Source organism: Elephantulus edwardii, unplaced genomic scaffold (assembly GCF_000299155.1).
Source record: "Elephantulus edwardii isolate Elephantulus edwardi_28Jun2011 unplaced genomic scaffold, EleEdw1.0 scaffold00238, whole genome shotgun sequence".
Lineage (NCBI taxonomy): Eukaryota > Metazoa > Chordata > Mammalia > Macroscelidea > Macroscelididae > Elephantulus > Elephantulus edwardii.
The window spans coordinates 732,172-752,389 of record NW_006399988.1 but is presented as its reverse complement, the minus strand read 5'-3'; the positions used below and the strand labels follow the sequence as shown (position 1 = coordinate 752,389).

Genomic DNA, 20,218 nt, shown 5'->3' with positions numbered 1-20,218 from the left:
ATGGCAAGGGACACACTGACAAAGGAGATTAATCAGAACTGACTTTGACAAGCACTGTGGCAATTGGACAATTAAAACAGACATTCGGATGGCGGGGGAAGAAGAACAAACTGTGGAGGAGGGTAGAGAGAAGGGTGCAGCAATGAAGGAATGAAAATCCAAAATCCCTGTAAATGTTCATTAAAACTAATAAAATTTAATAATAATAAAAAAAGAACTCAAAAATACCTTTACAAAAGTAAATACATAAGAATTTAAGGAAATGAAAGTTAATTATGCTGAGGACTACTTGGAAAAATGTATACTCCCATCTTAGATTTTTCACCAAACTAGACTTAAGTTTAATATAAAATGATCAATGTACAAATGAAATTAAATACTTACAGAAAATGGTATGGCACACACTTAAAATCTTGGAAAAAGGAATATATTATCCAACAATCCCAAAATTAGGCATATATCCGGGAGAAAAGTGGGAACTTGAACACAAGTAGACATGTGTACACTTAATGTACCATTAGCAATAACTAAATGATGGTAACAAACTCAATGATGGTCAATGGGTGTGTGGATAAATCTCTGTAGAGTGCACACGCAGACACACACACACATACAATGGAAGACTACTTAATAGTAGAGGGAATGATGATTTCAAGGAACACCTCACACCATGTGTGTACCAGGAAGGCATTTATACTGAGTATAATTAGTCAATCACAAAGGATATTTTCTGAGACCACAGTTATAAAAAGCCAAGAAAAGGTTAAGGCACAGAAAGAAATAATTCTTTGAGGGTTAGAAGAGGTGTAGAGAATCACTATTCACATATGCTGTGCATACACCCACATGCTGTGCATATACTCTTATGTAACATAGTACACAAGGGCAAAGTTACAACAATCTCTCAGCCTTAACCAAACACATTCTGGGACTGACCATTGTCTTGGAAGACATTGAAGCAAATCGGTATAACATAGTCCATAAAGACAATTTTTTATATGTTACTCTGGTGAGCTATCAACTAGTATCCTAAAAGCTTCCAAGGAGTTATCTAAGTTACACTTACTGGCCATTTTCTGTCTGAAACAAATTATATGTTTTAAAAATCCCACACCACCATCAAAGCCTCAGAGTAACAATCAGTCCAATGGATTATCTCTTACTGCCACTGAGTCAAAATCAACCCACAGATGATCCCCAGTAGATTTTCCTAGGCTATAAACCACACAGAGACTACCTTTTCTTCCAAGGAGCTACTGGAGGATTCCAGCTGTTTGGGTTAGCAATTCAGCTCCCCACGAATGATGGTACCAGAGCTCTCCAAAAGGTCTAATGAACTGTCAGGCTTCATAACATGAGACCAGATGCAGGATTATAATATGTAATCGTATTAGACAGAGGTGATGAAAGAAGTGTAACAAAATTAAAATTCATAAAAAGACCAGACATACTTGTACAACAGACACAGCAGACTCTCCCAAAACTATAGCCTTTAGATAACCTTTTAACTTAGAACTAAAGATACTCTGAAAGAGACATACAAAAGACAGGCCAATAAAGTGAACAGGAATAATATGCTCTTTAGAACAGTCACCTATAAGGGACTAAAACACTTCCCAAAACAAAGTTAAGAAAGCAAGAAGAGGGCCGCGGGCAGGACCGGGCCGGGCGGACGGGCTCTGGCAGCAGGGGCAGTGCCGGGGGCCCCCTCTGAGTGGCCGCACTGTGGGCCTTGGCCCTCCCATCCTCCTCCGCCGCGGCTAGTGTGAGTGGCTGAAACTATCAGTGGACATCATGGCAAAGAGGGAAGATAGCCCTGGACCAGAGGTCCAGCCAATGGGCAAACAGTTCCTGGTATGCAGCATCTGCCTTGATCGATACCAGTGCCCCAAAGTTCTGCCTTGCCTGCATACCTTCTGTGAGAGATGCCTTCAGAACTACATCCCTGCCCAGAGCTTGACACTGTCCTGTCCCGTGTGCCGGCAGACGTCCATCCTCCCTAAGCAGGGTTTCTCAGCACTGCAGAACAACTTCTTCATCAGCAGCCTCATGGAGGCCATGCAGCAGGCACCTGATGGGGCCCACGACCCCGAGGACCCCCACCCCCTCAGCGCTGTGGCTGGCCGTCCCCTCTCCTGCCCCAACCATGAAGGCAAGACGATGGAGTTTTACTGTGAGGCCTGTGAGACGGCCATGTGTGGTGAGTGTCGGGCACGGGAACACCGGGAGCACGGCACAGTGCTGCTGCGGGACGTGGTGGAGCAGTACAAGGCCGCTCTGCAGCGCCATCTCGAAGCAGTGCGTGGCAGGCTACCACAGCTGTCTGCAGCTATCGCCTTAGTTGGGGGCATCAGCCAGCAGCTGCAAGAGCGCAAGGCAGAGGCCCTGGCACAGATCAGCGCAGCCTTCGAGGACTTGGAGCAAGTGCTTCAGCAGCGCAAGCAGGCCTTGGTCAGCGACCTGGAGGCCATTTGTGGGGCCAAACAGAAGGTGTTGCAGTCCCAGTTAGACACCCTGCGCCAGGGCCAGGAGCATATCGGCAGTAGTTGCAGCTTCACGGAGCAGGCCCTGCGTCTGGGTTCGGCCCCAGAGGTGCTGCTGGTGCGCAAGCACATGCGAGAGCGCCTGGCAGCGCTGGCAGCACAGGCCTTCCCAGAACGGCCACATGAGAACTCACAGCTGGAACTAGTCCTTGAGGTCCACGGGCTGCGGCGATCAGTACCGAACGTGGGTGCACTGCTCACCACAAGCGCCACGGCGCACGAGACGGTGGCCACAGGCGAAGGTCTGCGTCAGGCCCTAGTGGGCCAGCCTGCCTCGCTCACCTTCACGACCAAAGACAAAGATGGGCTGGTGCGCACGGGGAGTGCGGAGCTGCGCACCGAGATCACGGGACCGGATGGCTCTCGGCTTCCAGTGCCCGTGGTGGACCACAACAATGGCACGTATGAGCTGGTGTACACTGCGCGCACCGAGGGCGAGCTCCTCCTCTCGGTGCTGCTCTACGGACAGCCAGTGCGCGGCAGCCCCTTCTGCGTGCGTGCCTTGCGCCCAGGGGACTTGCCACCTTCCCCGAACGACGTCAAGCGCCGTGTCAAGTCTCCTGGCGGCCCAGGCAGCCACATTCGCCAGAAGGCGGTGCGTAGGCCCAGCTCCATGTACAGTACAGGCGGCAAACGGAAGGACAACCCTATCGAGGATGAGCTCGTCTTCCACGTTGGCAGCCGTGGTCGGGAGAAAGGCGAATTCACCAATTTACAAGGTGTGTCAGCAGCCAGCAGTGGCCGCATAGTGGTAGCAGACAGCAACAACCAATGTATCCAGGTTTTCTCCAATGAGGGACAGTTCAAGTTCCGGTTTGGGGTCCGAGGGCGCTCACCTGGCCAGCTGCAGTGCCCCACAGGTGTTGCGGTGGACACTAATGGAGACATTACTGTGGCAGACTATGACAACCATTGGGTCAGCATCTTCTCACCTGAAGGCAAGTTCAAGACCAAGATTGGAGCTGGCTGCCTCATGGGCCCCAAGGGAGTGGCTATAGATAGAAATGGACATATCATTGTGGTCGACAACAAGTCTTGCTGTGTCTTCACATTCCAGCCCAATGGCAAACTGGTTGGCCGTTTTGGGGGCCGTGGGGCCACTGACCGACACTTTGCAGGGCCCCATTTTGTAGCTGTGAACAACAAGAATGAAATTGTGGTGACAGATTTCCATAGTCATTAAGTGAAGGTGTACAGTGCCGATGGTGAGTTCCTCTTCAAGTCTGGCTCTCATGGTGAGGGCAACGGGCAGTTTAATGCCCCCACGGGAGTAGCTGTGGACTCCAATGGAAACATCATTGTGGCCGACTGGGGCAACAGCCGCATCCAGGTATTTGACAGCTCTGGCTCCTTCCTGTCCTATATCAACACATCTGCAGAGCCACTGTATGGCCCCCAGGGCCTGGCACTGACCTCGGATGGCCACGTGGTGGTGGCTGATGCTGGCAACCACTGCTTTAAGGCCTATCGCTACCTCCAGTAGCTGCACAGGGCCCTCTCCTGGCTCATGGAGGGACGGACATAGGGGTGATTGGACAAGAGGGTCTGGCAGGAGGTGGGCCAGACCTGGCAGCACTGAATGTGGGCTGTGGGTGTGGGTGTGCCCACTGCCCTCCCTTTTCCCCTCCCCCAACCCCACAGTTGCACTTTATTTATTCGGTTCTTGCTTTGGTGATTGGGTGGGCCTGGACTGTGGTCCCAAGGATGTGTGCAGAGCTTCACCCTAACTCCTTACACACCTCCCTTGTCCCTTCAGTCTGCTCCCCACCTTCCAGCCTGGAGCCAGAACAGCCTCTTACTCCAGGACACAAATCCCTCTGGTTGTCTCCCTACCACCCCCGTACACAGAGACAGCAATACCCCACCCTCCATATTAAATAAATGTCTTCACCACGAAAAAAAAAAAGAAAGCAAGAAGAGGCAGGACAATTGGGTGAAGAGAACTGAGGAGGACAAGGTGGAAATGGGGAGAAAGTTGACATATTGTGAGGATTATAAACAGTCACAGAACAATTTGTCTATAAATTGGTGACTGAGAAAAGAAATTGATTTATAAAGTTTCACCTACCCTCCATTTATTTTTTAAATTGGAAACGTGTTCTTGTCATTGTTAGGTACTACTGAGTCAACTATGAATCATACCAATCATCTGAATAACAGATTTGAATATTGCCCTTTCCTGTGACATCCTCATTATCTTTGATAGACTGAGCCCATTAATACAATCAGTGTCTCAATCCATGTCATTGAGGGTTTTTCTCTCTTTCTGTGACACTCTACCACTCCCAGAATGAAGTCTTTTTCCAAGCACTAGTCTTTCCTGACAACATGCCCAAAGTGTGTGGAAAAAAGTTTCACCATCCTTTCCTCTAAGAAGCATCCTTTTGCACTTTCTCCAAGAAAGATGTATTTGTTCTTTTGGCAGTCTTTGAGAAATTCTGTACTCTTCTCCAACTCAAAGGTATTGAATTTTCTGTCAACATTCAAACAGATAGTAAGTAACTGAAAATATCAAAGCTTGGATTAGATATGACTCATCTTTAAACTAATATAGTTGCCTTAAGCACTTTGAGAAGTTCCTGACAACAAATTTTACAGTGCAACATTTCTTTTGATTTCTTGACAGATATTACCTACCATAAGTGCTGATTGTGGATTCAAATTAAGATGAAATTGTTGACTACTTCAATCTTTTCTTGGGCCATCATGGTGTTACCTATTGGTCCAACCAGTGGTGAAGAGTTGTGTTTTCCTGATGTTGAAATGAAATTAATATTGAAGGCTATAGTCTTTGATCATCTGCAACAAGTGTTTCAAATCCTTTTCACTTTCAGCAAAAAAGGTTGTATCATCCACATAAGGCAGTTTGATGATGAATCTTCCTCTGATCTTGATGACATATTCTTTTTCATAAAGTCCAGTTTCTCAAATGATTTGCTCAGCATACAAATTTAATGTGCCATCAAGTCGCATGCGACTCATAGCGACCCTACGTACAACAGCCCTAAACTCTGTTCTGTACTGTGCCAATTGCACTGTCTCCTATACACCCATTCCGATTACCCCAGTACAAATTTAAATGGCATGGATAAAGAATATTGCCCTGATGTACACCTTTCTTGGTTTTGAACTATGAAGTCCTTGTTTGGAAAACAGCTTCTTAATTTAGGTATAAGTTTTACATAAGCACAATTAAGTATTTGGGGATTTTCATTCTTCTTAATGTTAGCCATAATTTGTTATGATCCACACAGAGAAATTTCTTTGCATAGTCAACAAAACACACATAGACACCTTCTGGTATTATCTGCTAAGAGCCACCTGATATTAGTAATTATGTCCTTTGTGCCACAGCCTATTCTGACTCCAACTTGAAGCATACTAATAGCAATAATATATGCCATATATAATCAAATTAATGTATAAAATAAATAACAAATAGGTAAATTCAAATGCAAACTCGTTGTCAGTAAGTGAGCCCAAACTTACAGTTGACCTTTCAACATATTTCTGCACCTTTAAGTCACACAGAAGACTGCCTAACTTTCTCTTTGAGAGTTGCTCATAGATTCAAAACTTCAAAAAGGAACCAGAGGTTTAGCAGCACAATTACCTACAGACTAAAGTGCCAAGACTCTCCTGACAAAAGTTGTTGTTGTTATGTGCCTTTGAGTTGCCTGCAACCCATAGCAACCCTATGTACAGCAGCTCTGAAGTCTCCCCTGTCCTGAGCCAGTCTCACTAATTCTGACACACCAACCCCATTGCCCCTGTCACTATATCAATCCATCTCATCTGAGGTCTTCCTCTCCTATGCCATCGCTCCACCCTTCTGAGCATGAGTCCTTCTCCAAGCCGCAGTTCCTCCTGGTCATGTGTCCAAAGTATATAAGACAGAGCTTCAAAATCCTAGCATCCAAGGAGAAACTTGGTTTGATCCTCTCCAAGATACATCTTGGCGATTCATGATACGTTCAAGACTCTCCTCTAGCACCACAATTTGAAAGTATCAATTGTTCTTCCGTCATAGTCACTATCCTGCTCTCTGATGCATAGCAAGTAATTGTGAAGACCATGGTCGGGATCAGGTGCACCTTAGTCTCTACACTGACATCTTTACATTTCAGTACTCTGGAGAAGTCCCTGACAGTAGGTTTAACTAATACAATTTGTCTTTTGATTTTCTGGTGCCAAGAGTGGTGTTGATTGTAGAACAAACTGTAATTGTTAACAACTTCAATTTCTCCTCCATCCATCATATGTTGACAATTGGCCCAGTGGTGAGAATCTTTGTCTTCTTGACGTTGAGATTCAATCCATACTAAGATTACAATCCTTGACCTTCTGCAGCAAGGGTTTCATGTTTTCCACAGTTTCAGCAAGCAAGGTTGTGCCATGTGCATAACGCAAGTTATTGATGAGTCTTCCTCCAGTCCCATTCCTCCTAATAAAGCCCAGCCTCCTGAATGATGTGTTCTGCATATAGACTGAAGAGGAATGGAAACAGGACGAATCCCTGACACACTTCTTTGCTGATTTTGAACCATGCAGTATTTCCCTGCTCTGTTTTGATGACTACTTTCTGGTCCAAGTATAGGTTTCACATAAGCAAAATCAAGTGTTCTAGGATTCTCATTTCCCTCAAGGTTAGCCACAATTTGTTGTGATCCACACAGTCAAATGCCTTTAATGCTCAACGAAACACAAATAAGACATTCCTCTAGTACTCTGCTTTCTGCCAAGATCCATTTGACATTGCAATGATATTTCTCGTGCCATGACCTCTTCTAAACCTGGCTTCTATTCCTGATAGTCCTCTGTCAAAGTACTGTTCAAGTCATTTTTGGATAATCTTCAGCAGGATTTTGCTTGTGTGTGAGAGTAGTGATATTTTTTGTTAATTCCCACATTTTGTTGGGCACCTTCTTTTTCTGAAATGGGAATAAAAATGGGTCTCTTTCTAGTCCATTGGTCAAGTAGTTGTCCTACAGATTTTTGCCACAACCTGGTGAGTACATCCAGGGCAACATCTAGTATTCCATCAATTCCTGGGGCTTTATTTTTTTGCCAAGTCCTTCACAGCAGCAGGAACTTCCTCCTTCATGACCACTGCCTTTTGATCATACGCTGTTTCTTGAAATTCTCTTGTGTCAGCCAACTCTGGCAGACCAACAATGTTGTTGTTGTTGTTGGTATGTGCCATCAAATTGCCTATGACTCACAGAGACCCTCTGTACAACAGCTGTAAACTATGCTCTATCCTGTGCCAATCCTGCTGTCTCCGGCACATACACCCTGATTACCTGGTCACTGAATCAATCCACCTCATAGAGGGTCTTCCTTCCCTGCGCTGTTCCTCCACCCTCCCAAGCATGACATTCTTCTCCAAGGACTGGTCCCTCCCTGCAACATTACCAAAGTACATCAGACGAAGCCTCAGAATCCTTGCCTCCAAGGAGCAACCAAGTTTAACCCTCTCCAGGTGGAACCTGTTCATTTTCTTAGCAATCCATGGTATATTCAATACTCTTTTCCAACATCACAGCTCAAAGGTATCAATTCTTCTTCTATACTCTGTAGTTATTGTCCAGCTCTATGATGCACAGCAAGTGATTGCAAAGACCATGGCCTGTATCAGGTGCACCTTAATCTCCAGAGTGACATCACCTCTCTTCAATACTTAGGAGAGGTCTCTGACAGCAGATTTTCCCATATCAATACATCTTTTAATTTCCTGGCTGCTGTGCCAAGAGTGTTGACTGTGGAGCCGAGTAAACTAAAGCTGTTAACAATCTCAACCTCTTCACCATCCATCAATAAGAATATAAAAATTAATATAAACACAAAAAGAAAAAAATTATTGGCATATGATAGTCCAGGGCTGCATCTGTTTGTTGAAATCTATCAACTGGTATTCCCATCAGTTCTTGGGATCTTATTTTTTGCCAATGCCTTCATTGTCAGCTGTGATACACCGCTAAGTCAAACTACCATTATTCTTGATCATATGCTACTTCCTGACATGGTTAGTTGTTGATAAATTCTTTTTGGTACAGTGAGTCTTTCACCTTATGTCTCTGTCATTCTGTTTCTCTCTCTCTTAGTTATTTTATGTGTGTGTGTACTGCTTTCATCTTCTCTTGATGCTTCCTTAAACCATTCGATATTTTCCCCATAGAATCCTTCAGTATTACAATTTCACACTTGAATTTGCTCTTTACGTTTTTCAGCTTGAGAAATGCTAAGTTTTTTCTTCCTGTTTGATTATTTAACTTCAATTCTTTCTTTATAACAATAATACTTTACTTTTTCTTCTGAGCTGCATTTTGAAATCTTCTGTTCAGTTCTATTTCATTATTTTTTTCCCCCTTTGCATTGACCTCCTTATATCTATTTTTATCTTTCCTCTCTGCTTTGTCTTTGTAATGACTTTTTTTCTTTCTTCATGGGTGATATGCTTGATATCAACCACAATTTATCTGGTTTTGAGTCATTAGAGTTCAAAGCATGAAATCCATTCTTGATGATTTTAAAATCTTGAAATGATTTTTAAATTCAGGTGAGATGGGCTCAAGTCATTTCTTTTTTGTTCTCATAGACTTGTTTTTCTTTTCTTAAGCTTCAGTTTGACCTTACATATTAATAACTGATGGTCTATTTCACAGTCAGTTCTTGATCTTCTTTTGAATGCTTATAATCGCCCCCCCCCCCATTAACCCTTTCCATTGATGTAGTGAATATGATTCCTGTGCAGTATACCAGGTGAGGTCCCTGTTTATACTTGTTGTTTACCACTGAAGTCAAAGATGAGGAATTAAAGATTTCTATGTCTATCTGTGTTTCATTGATTATGCAAAGGCGTTTGACTATGTGGATCATAACAAACTGTGGCTGACTCTGAGAAGAATGGGAATCCCAGAACATTTGATTGTGCTAATGCGAAACCTATACTTGGACCAGGAGGCAGTCGTCAGGACAGAGCAAGGAAACACTGCATGGTTCAAAATTGGGAAGGGTGTATGCCAGGGATGTGTCCTATCCCCATACCTTTTCAACCTGTATGCAGAACAGATTATCTGGGAGGCTGAGCTCCAAGAAGAGAAGTGTGACATCAGGATTGGTGGAAGAGTCATCAACAATTTGCATAATGCAGGTGACACAACCCTGCTTGCTGAAACTAAAGTGGATATGAAGCACTTACTGCAGAAGGTGAAGGACTGCAGCCTTCAACATGGATTGAGGCTCAATATCAAGAAGAACAAAGATTCTCACCACTGGGCCAACTGGCAGCATCATAATGGATGGTGAAGAAATTGAGATTGTTCACAGCTTTACTTTGCTTGGCTTCACAGTCAATACTCTTGGCATCAGCAGCCAGGAAATTAAAAGACATATTGCTATGAGAAAGCCTGCTGTTAGGGACCTCTCCAGAGTACTGAAGAGCAACTCTGCAGACTAAGGTGCACTTGATACAGGCCATGGTCTTTGCAATCAGTTGCTATGCATGAGAGAGCTGGACAATGACTAGGGATGATAGAAGGAGAATTGATGCCTTTGATCTGTGGTGCTGGAAAAGAGTACTGAATATACCGTGTACTGCTAAGAAAACGAACAGGTTCCAACCGGAGAGGGATAAACCTGGTTGCTCCTCGGAGGCAAGGATTCTGAATCTTCGTCTGACATACTATGGACACATGTTGCAAGGAAGGACCAGTCCTTGGAGAAGGACATTATGCTTGGGAGAGTGGAGGGACAGTCCAGGAGAGGAAGACCCTCTATGAGGGCGATTGATTCAATGACTGGAGTAATGGGGGTTGGTGTGTCAGAGACAGTGAGACTGGCACAGGATAGAGCAGGGTTTAGGGCTGTTGTACATAGGTCACTATGAGTCACAAGTGACTTGATGGCACACAACAACAACAACAACCACCATCATTTTGCATATGACAAAACCTTGCTTGCTGACACTGAAGAAAACTTGAAACACCTGCTGCAGAACAACAAAGAGTTCAGCTTTAAATATGGATTATATTTCAACACAACCCTCATCAGAGGACCAAAAAGCAAATATCATAATAGTCTGAGAAAAGATTAAAGTTGTCAATGATTTCAACTTACTTGAATCTACAGTCAACATCCATGGTGATAACAGTCAAGAAATCAAAAGACATGTTGCATTGGGAAAATCGGCTGTCAAGTATTTATCCAAATTGCTAAAGAACAAGGATGTCAGTATAAAGACTAAGGTTTGCCCGATCAAAGTCATAGTCTTTTCAAATAGTTGTTATGCATCTAAAAGTTGAACAATGAATAAAAATGACAGAATTAAAGAAGAACTGAGGTCTTTGAAGTATGATGTTAGAGAAGAGTTCAAAATATCTCGTGGACAACAAAAAGAACAACTAAGCCTATCTTGGAGGAAGTGCAACCAGGTCCTCCTTAGAGGCAAGGATGATAAAACTTTGTCTCACGTATTTTATATGGGTTGTCAGGAGCGGCTAGTTCTTGGAAAAGGAAATTATGTTTCCTTTTCATAGAAACATGAAAAATCATGGAAATCATGGAAAAGAAAAGATGGAGGCTCAGAGAAAAAGATCTTCAACAAGATGGACTGACAGTTATGTAACAAGAGGTTTGACCACTGGAGATTGTGAGAGTGGCCTAGGACAGGACAAGGTTCAGATCTGTTGTTCATAGGGTCATTATGAATTGTAGTTGATTTGATAGCACCTAATTATAACAACATTTCCAGTCTGAAATGGAACATGCAATCACGATGCAATATAACTTGTGGTTGGAATACAAAAGTTGGAAATAAAGGAGGAAGTCTAGCTGGAAACTATAGCTTTGGTGACAGATATTGAACTGGTGAATATGGAATGATATAACTTATACAATCAATGATTTAGTCAATGCAAACGCCTTTTAAATAATATTTAAAGCTTTGGTACCCTCAACCAGGTGGACTGACAGGGTGACTGCTGCAATGGGCTCTTGTGTGTCAGAAAGTCTGAGGATGGTGCAGGACAGTACTGGCTTCAGACCTTTTGTTAACAGGGTCACTATGAGTCATACTCAACTCAACGGCACCTAATAACAACATACCGTTTTTAAAAAATATACGGATTTAAAGATTTTTTTTAATGAATATTCTGCTGGTTACAATTGTTTATCATCCTGAGTATCATCAATCTCTGTTGTTGGGATTTTGTGATGGGGTCATTTTCTTGATGAGGTCTGATGCAGTGTAACCCTTCATTCATGGGAGCTGCTCTCAGTAAAACAACTATTAAAAGAACTGAAGAAAGATATATACAGTACCACAATAGTGGTAGGAGAAATTAACACACCACTCTTGCCAAAGGACAGGTCAACTCAAAAGAAACTTAACAAAGATGCAGAAGACTTAAACTACACAGTCAGCCAACGTGACCTGTGGATGTATTCCAAGCACTGCACCCACTAAAACTCATTCCCTACTTCTTAAGTGCGCATCATACATTCTCTAGAATTGATAAAGTATTAGGGAACAAAGCAAGTCTCAACAAATTAAAAAACACTGAAATAATTAAAAGTATCTTCTCAGGCCACAATGCCATAAAACTAGAAATTAACCACAAGAGGATAAAGTTTATACAGCCATCATTGTGGAAGCTAAATAACACCCTGCTAAAACAGAAGAAATGAAACAGAATAGAAGAATAAAATAGAAGAAATGAAGAATGAAATAAAAAAGTTTCTCAAAACCAATGTTAATGAAAATACAATGTACCAAAACCTCTGGGATGCAGATAAGGTAGTCCTCAATGGGCAGTTTATAAACATTAAAAAAAAAAAACACATAAAAAAAATGAAGAAGAAAAATTAATGATCTAATTCACTATCTTCATAAAATAGAAAAAAACAACAATCTAGCCCAACAGCCTCTAGAAGAAAAGAAATTGTAAGGATAAGAGTTAAAATCAATGAGATAGAAAACAGAAAAACAAGCAGAAGCTGGTTTTTGGAAAGGGTCAATAAAATTGACAAGCCTTGGCAAACTTGACAAAAGAAAAAAGGAGAAGACACAAATAACTTGGTTAAGGAACGATAGAGGTGACATCACAACAGAACCAGAGGAAATGAAACAGAAATGTATGAAGCTGTTTTGATTTTGAGAAGGGGGGGGGCTCTTCTTGTTTTGGATGCAGGTCAGGTGTATACCGTTTGGTTGTTTTTATTGCATTCACAAACATGTGTGAGCTGAATAGAATTACTGGATTTGGCTAACAATGAGCTGTGAAATGGAAGCCTCTTGTTTAGAGCCAATCAGGATCTGGGGTGCTAGATTGGGTATTCAAAAGTCAGGACTGGGTATTCAAAAGTTGGCTGACTTCTGACTGAATCTTCCTTTGGAGGCTCCTATGTGAAGCCATTTAGATTCTGAGAGGTGGGTTCTTCCTGCTTTGGGTGAAGGTTAGGTGTGGATTGTTTGGTGAACACTGTGCCACTGGTGTGTCAAATGCCATAATGGTTACCCAGGGTAGACAGTGCTTGGTGGAGCTCCCAGATTGAGACAGACTTGGAAGCAGGAGTGGCATTCAGTTCCTAAACAACATGGAAATGACAATAGTTATAGAATAGGTTCAGGTCTTTTGTTCATAAGGTCAGTATGAGTCATACACATAACAACAACAACCACCAAAAAAACCCATGTTTAGATACATTTGAAAACTTAGAGGAAATGGACAAATTTCTTGAAACTTAAGCCTTACCCAAACTGATATGGTCAGATGTAGAACACTTGAACAGACCCAACACAAAAGAAGAAATTGAGCTGGTCATAAAGAAAAGTCACAAGAAAAGTCCTGGACCAGATGGCTTCACAGCTGAATTTTACCAACCATACAGAGGAGATTTATCACTAATTCTACTTAAGTTATTTTAAAACATAGAAAAAGAAGGAACAGTCCCAGATGCATTCTGAAGGAAGAATATGGCAGTTCCCCCACCACCGCCAAGCCTGATCACTTCCTGGGAAACTTGATAACATCTAAGTTGGTCATATCAAAGACCAGACCAGACAATAGATCCTGATAAGAGTCTGAGCTTGGAAAAAAGGTGCTAAAACCTAACTTAATTAACATGTCAAATTCCAAGAAATACCATCTTAGTCCTCCCCAGGACCCCTATAAAAAGGAAACCGCCCAAACTGCCAGTGCTCTGGTGCCCCACCATTTCGATCCTATCTGCATGCCATGCTGCTGGGTCACTTGGCATCTCTCTCAGAGAACACAATAAAGGCCTGTTCGTTTCTTGGGACCAATACCCTCAAACTCCTTTTTTATATATAACATATTCTATGAAGCAAGCATAACCCCAATAACAAAAGTAGGAAAAGATATTATCAAGAAAGAAAACTACAGACCAATAACTCTCATGAACATAGACATAAAAATCCTTAACAAAATCCTAGTCAATTGAATCCAAAAGCTCATTAAAAAAAAAAATCACCATGACCAAGGGGGATTCATAAGAAGTAAAAAAGAATGGTTCAACGTAAGAAATAAATATGTCTTGTTAAAAAGAAACAAAAACGCACCCCCACCCCCTGAAAAAAACAGACACACAAAGATTCTCACAACTGGGCTGACTGGCATCATGATAGATGGTGAAGAGATTGTGATTCTTAACAACTTTCATTTGCTTGGCTCCACAATCAACACTCTTCATATCAGCAGCCAAGAAATCAAAAGACCAATTGCATTGGGAAAATTTACTGTCCAGAACCTTTCCAGAGTACTGAATAGCAATGATGTCAGGCTGGAGATCAGGGTGGCCCAGATCCAGGCCACAGTCTTTGTAACTTGCTATGCATCAGAAAGCTGGACAAAGACTAGGGAAGACAGAAGGAGAATTGATGCCTCTGAGCTGTAGTGCTGGAGAAGAGTATTGAATATGGGTGGCTCGGAGAACAAACTTGATCATCCCAGAGAAGGTGAAACCAGGCTGCTGCTCCTTGAAGGAAAGGATTCTGAAGCTTCCTCTCACATACTATGAGCATGTTGCAAGGAGGGACCATTACATGGAGAGGGACACCAAGCTTGGAAGAGTGGAGAGACAGCACAAGAAAGGAAGACCCCTGATGAGATTGATTGATTCAGTGACTGGGGTAATGGGTGTAGGTGTGTCAGAGACAATAAAGTTGACTCAGGATAGATCAGGGTTCAGGGGTTTTGTACATAGTGTCACTATGAGTTGCAAGGAACTCGACAGCACATAACAACAACAACAGCAGCAGTAGCAGCAAAAGAGAATTACATCTACATAGTCATTCGCATACTGTAGACCTTTTCCTTCTAAGAATCAAAGTTGTCCTAAATATAGAAATAAAACAGTTGTCAATACCTCCAGCAGCATCTCTCTCTAAGTTATTTTCAAAAACTAGCGCAAATGGGGGAATAAGCTGTAGTGATTAGGTACTTGAAGTCAGGAAAAGTCAGTGATAGCACCATTATCTCCTCTGAGGATGGCCTTTATTACAAGGCTTGGCTTGTCCTTTAAAGGGAAGTAGAACTCACCACAGCAGGTATGGCACAGTTAGCCAGACTGGCCAATCAGACATAAATCTATGTGTGGCTGTTAGGTGTCATCCATTCAACTACTAACAGTGATCCTATAAATAAATCCATGTAAGGATATCTATGTCAGCCTAGGCAGGGGCATGGAGGACGTCAAGTGGATTTTGACTGGAAACCAGGCAGCAGCAGCCTTGAGTGGCACCAGTCTGGGTTTTCACAGTAAAAGTCAATCTAATACTAGATGCTCCAAAAACGACTGGAACAGTACATCAGCAGAGAACTGCCAGAAGTCCAGGCTGGGTTTAGAAGAGGTCGTGGTACTAGGGATATTGTAGCTGATGATAGATGGATCTTAGCTGAACGCAGAGAATACCAGAAGAATGTCTATCTGTGTTTCATTGATTATGCAAAGGCATTTGACTGTGTGGAATATATATAACAACTGTGGCTGACTCTGAGAAGAATGGGAATCCCAGAACATTTAATCGTGCTAATGCGAAACCTATATTTGGACCAAGAAGCAGTCATTAGAACAGAACAGGGCAACACTGCATGGTTCAAAATTGGGAAGGGTGCACATCAGGGATGTGTCCTGTCTCTATACCTTTTCAACCTGTATGCAGAGCAGATTATCCGAGAGGCGGGGCTCTATGAGGAGAGGCGTGGCGTTAGGATTGGTGGACGATCTATCAACAATCTGCATTATGCGGATGACACAACCTTGCTCGCTGAAACTGAAGAGGACTTCATGCACTTACTGCAGAGGGTCAAGGACTGCAGCCTTCAATATGGACTGAGGCTCAATGTCAAGAAGACAAAAATTCTCACCACTGGACCAATCGGTAGCATCAGGATGGATGGCGAAGAGATTGAGATTGTTCACAGCTTCAGTTTGCTCTGCTCCATGGTCAAAGCTCTTGGCACCAGTAGCCAGGAAATCAAAAAACGTATTGCGATGGGAAAGTCTGCGGTTAGGGACCTCTCCAAAATACTCAGGAGCAACAGTGTCTCTCTGGAGACTAAGGTCTGCCTGATATAGGCCATGGTTTTTGCAATCACTTGTTATGCATCAGAGTTGGACAATGACTAGGGAGGATAGAAGGAGAATTGACGCCTTTGAGCTGTGTACCATGGACTGCCAAGAAAACAATCAGATTCATCGTAGAGAGGATTAAACCAGGCTGCTCCTTGGAGGCAAGGATTCTGGGGCTTTGTCTGCCATACTTTGGACATGTTGTAAGGAGAGACAGGTCTTTGGAGAGGGACATCATGCTGGGTAGACTGGAGGGACAGCGCAGGAGGGGAAGACCCTCTATGAGGTGGATTGATTCAGTGACTGGGGTACTCGGGATGGGTGTGTCAGAGGCAATGAGATTGGCACAGGATAGAGCAGGGTTTAGGGCTGTTGTACATGGGATCGCTTGCTATGAGTCGCAAAGGACTCAAGGGCACATAACAACAACAACAATACTAGGTGCAGAAAGGGAAGTACTAAGACAGTGCAATCAATCTTCTACCATTGTTGTTATTTTTAAGTGCCATCGAGTCAAGTATGACTCAGCTACCTTAAGAACAAAAGAACGGAAACCAGTGCTGTCCTGCATCATCCTCAGACTTCCTGACGCTCAAGAGCCCATTGCAGCAGTCACCTTATCAATCCACCTGGTTGAGGGTCTTCCTCTTCTTTGCTGAAACTCCATCTTTTCCAACACCATGTCATTCTCCAAGGAATAGCACCTCCTAGCAATATGCCCGAAGTATGTTAGTCGAAGCTTCATCATTCTTGCCTCCAAAGAGTACTCTGGCTGCACCCTTTCCAAGACATATCTCTTTGTTTTCTTGGCCGTCCATGGGATGTTCAGAGTTCTTTTCCACCACCACAGCTCAAAGATACCAATTCTCTTTCTGTCATACTTATTCACTGTCCAGGTCTCGGATGCATAACTAGTAATTAATTGAAAAAACCGTGGCCTTAATCAGACCTGAACTGACATCACTACTCCTCAATAATTTGGAAAGGTCCCTAACTGCAGATTTTCCCATTGTAATGCGTCTCCTTTTTTCACAACTGCTCGTACCAAGTGTATCAACTGTGGATCCAAGTAAGATGAAGTTGTTGACAGTTTCAATTTCCTCTCCATCCATCATAACATTGCCTATTGGTCCAGTGGTAGGAATCTTTGTCTTTTTGAGACACAATCCATACTGAAGGCTGCATTCTTTGAACTTCTGCAACAAGTGCTTCAAGTCCTCCACACTTTCAGCAAGCAAGGTTGTGTCATCTGCATAATGCAGGTTATTGATGAGTCTCCTCCAATCCTGATGCCACATTTCACTTCATAGAGTCCAGCTTCTCGGATAATTTGTTCAACATATAGCTTGAACAGGTATGGAAACAGAATACATCCCTGATGCACTCCCTTCCCAATTCCAAACCATGCAAGTGCTCCCCTGCTCAAGGCATAGGTTCCTCACAAGCACACTCAAGTGCTCTGGGATTCCCATTCTTCTCAATGTCAACCATTCACACAAACTCCTTTGCATAGTCAATAAAACACAAATACACATTCTTCTGGTATTCCTTACTTTCGGCCACGATCCATCTGACATCAGCAATGATATCCCTAGTGTCACGGTGTCTTCTAAATTCCACTTGAAGTTCTGGCAATTCCTTATCTCTGTACTGTTCCAGCCACTTTTGAATGATCTTCAGCAGTATTTTGCTAGCATGTGATATCAGTGATATTGTTTGATAATTTCCACATTCAATTGGATTACCCTTCTTGGGATTAGGAATAAATATAGACCTCTTCCAATGTGTTGGCCAGACAGCCCGGTCTTCCAAATTGCCTGGCATAGACTAGCGACTCTACCATTAGACGCTGGTATTTTAGCCAGTGCAAATTGAGAGTACTTTACATTCCTTAGTCCTCACAATACTCAAAGTCTATAAGGAGACTGTTGTAAATTGGTGTTAAGCGCTAAGTATGATTCACAGAGACTATATGAATAAGAGATCTGAACCCTGTCTTATTCTGTGCCATCCTTCTCATCTCTGACACACTTAAGTACGTTACTGCAATTACAGTGTCAACCCATCTTGTTCAGAGTCTTTCGCTCTTTTGCCAACCTTCCACCTTTCCAAGTTTAATGTCCCTTTCCAAGAAACAGCAACTCCTAACAACACTTCCCAGAGCGTATGAGATGAAGCTTCTTCATACTTGCCTCCAGCCTTCCATATTGACTACATCTCACCATCAAGAACATGAAAAATTGTCACTATTGGGCAAATGGGAAAAATCATGACAAATGGAGAGAAGACTGAAATTGCCAATGATTTCATCTTGCTTGGATCCACAATCAAGATCCTTTGTACCAGAGAATGGGAGACATACAGCATCGGGAATGCCTGAAGTCTGGGACCTCTCCAAAGTCTTGATGTTGTTGTTAGGCACGGTCAAAGGGATTAAATCTCATAGTGACCCTATGAATAATAGATCTGTACCTTGCCCTATCCTGTGCCATCCTCCCATCTCTCCACACTCGACAAGTTAGAGTCACTGTGTCAACTGACAGTCTTCCTCTCACCTAGCCCTTTCAAAGAATGATGTCTGTTTCCAAGGAACAGCTCTCCTGACAGCATGTCCTAAGTGTGTGAGGTCAAGTTTAACCATCATTGTCTCTAAGGAGTACTCTAGATGTACTTCCTCTAAGACAGATGTGCTAGTTTTTTTTGCAATCCACGGGCTATCCAGTACTCTTCTTCACCACCACAATTCAAAGGCATCAATCCTTCTGTCATCCTTAATCACTGTCTTCTATCTAGTTAGTAATTTTCCCTCCTTTCACCTCTTGTCACTGGTAACCATTAAAGAATGCTGTCTGTTTTGTTTTACCCTCTGGGTATAAACCTTTTCATGTATGTGTTTGTGTGTTTATGTGTATAATATTGGTTTAATAAAATACTTGATTTTTTTATGATTGACTTATTTCACTCAGTATGATGTTGCTGTAGTTTGAGTGCTGCTGTGCTGAGTATAACTTACAGCAACCCTACAAACAACAGATCTGAGCTGGAGAATAAAAAAAGCCACATCTCGAGTTGGAGAATAAAAGGGGAAGAACTTCTTCAGTATTTCTCATACGAAAGAAGTGAAAAACAAGTTCAAATTCAAGCCTCAAGTTGCAATTACGAGAGACACTATGGGAAAAATCTTAAAAGACCCAGGAAGTATCAAAAGGAAATGGATGGAATACAGAGCCACTGTACTAAAACTAACTATCAATAATGAAAAATTTCAGCAAGTAGTATATGATAAAGACTCAATGGTGATGAGGCAAGAAGCTCAAGCTTCACTGAAAGCGTTGTTGTTGTTGATTGCCTTCAAGTCGAGCATGACTCATAGCCACCCAATAAACAAAAGGCCAGAGCCCCTCTACAACTATCAACATTTATCAAAGTTCATAGAGTTTTTGGAGACATGCTATTTAGGAAGTGAATGCCATTCCTGCTTCCAAATGCTTCTATTGAAGGTACTGGAAAAAAATAAGGCCCCAGGAATTGATGAGATAACAATTGACATGTTTCAACTAAAAGCTGCTGCCCTGGATGTGCTCATGAGCCTGTGCCAGGAAATTTGGAAAATGTCTATCTTACTGACTGGAAGAGATTCATATTTGTTTCCATACCCAAGAAAACTGATCCAACAGCATATCAAAATTATCAAACAACATAAATATCACATGGAAACAAATTACTGAAGATCATCCAAAAACAGCTAGAACAGTACATGAACAGGGATTTCCAGAAGTTAAAGCTGGGTTTAGAACAGGCCATGGTGCCAGGGATATCATTAATAATGTCAAATGGATCCTGGCTGAAAGTAGAAAAGACTACAAGAATATTTATTTGTGTTTCTTTGACTCTGCAAAAGCATTTGACTGTGTGGGTCAAAACAAACAACGGCTTGAAATGAGAAGAATGGGAATGCCAGAACACTTGTTTTCATAAGAAACCCATGTTGTTGTTGTTGTTATGTGCCGTCGAGTCGCTTGAGACTCATAGCAACCCTATGTACAACAGCCCTAAACTCCGCTCTGTCCTGTGCCAATCGC

At 42.6% G+C, this 20,218-nt stretch overlaps 1 protein-coding gene and 1 pseudogene across 1 annotated transcript in view; one reads left to right on the top strand and one right to left on the bottom strand.

Annotated features, from left to right (window-relative positions):
* Positions 1–20,218, bottom strand: part of FANCC (Fanconi anemia, complementation group C) — a 388,004-nt gene that overhangs the window by 247,050 nt on the left and 120,736 nt on the right. The gene's annotated exons all lie outside the window — the stretch shown is intronic.
* On the top strand, positions 1,795–4,026 carry LOC102870349 (annotated as a pseudogene).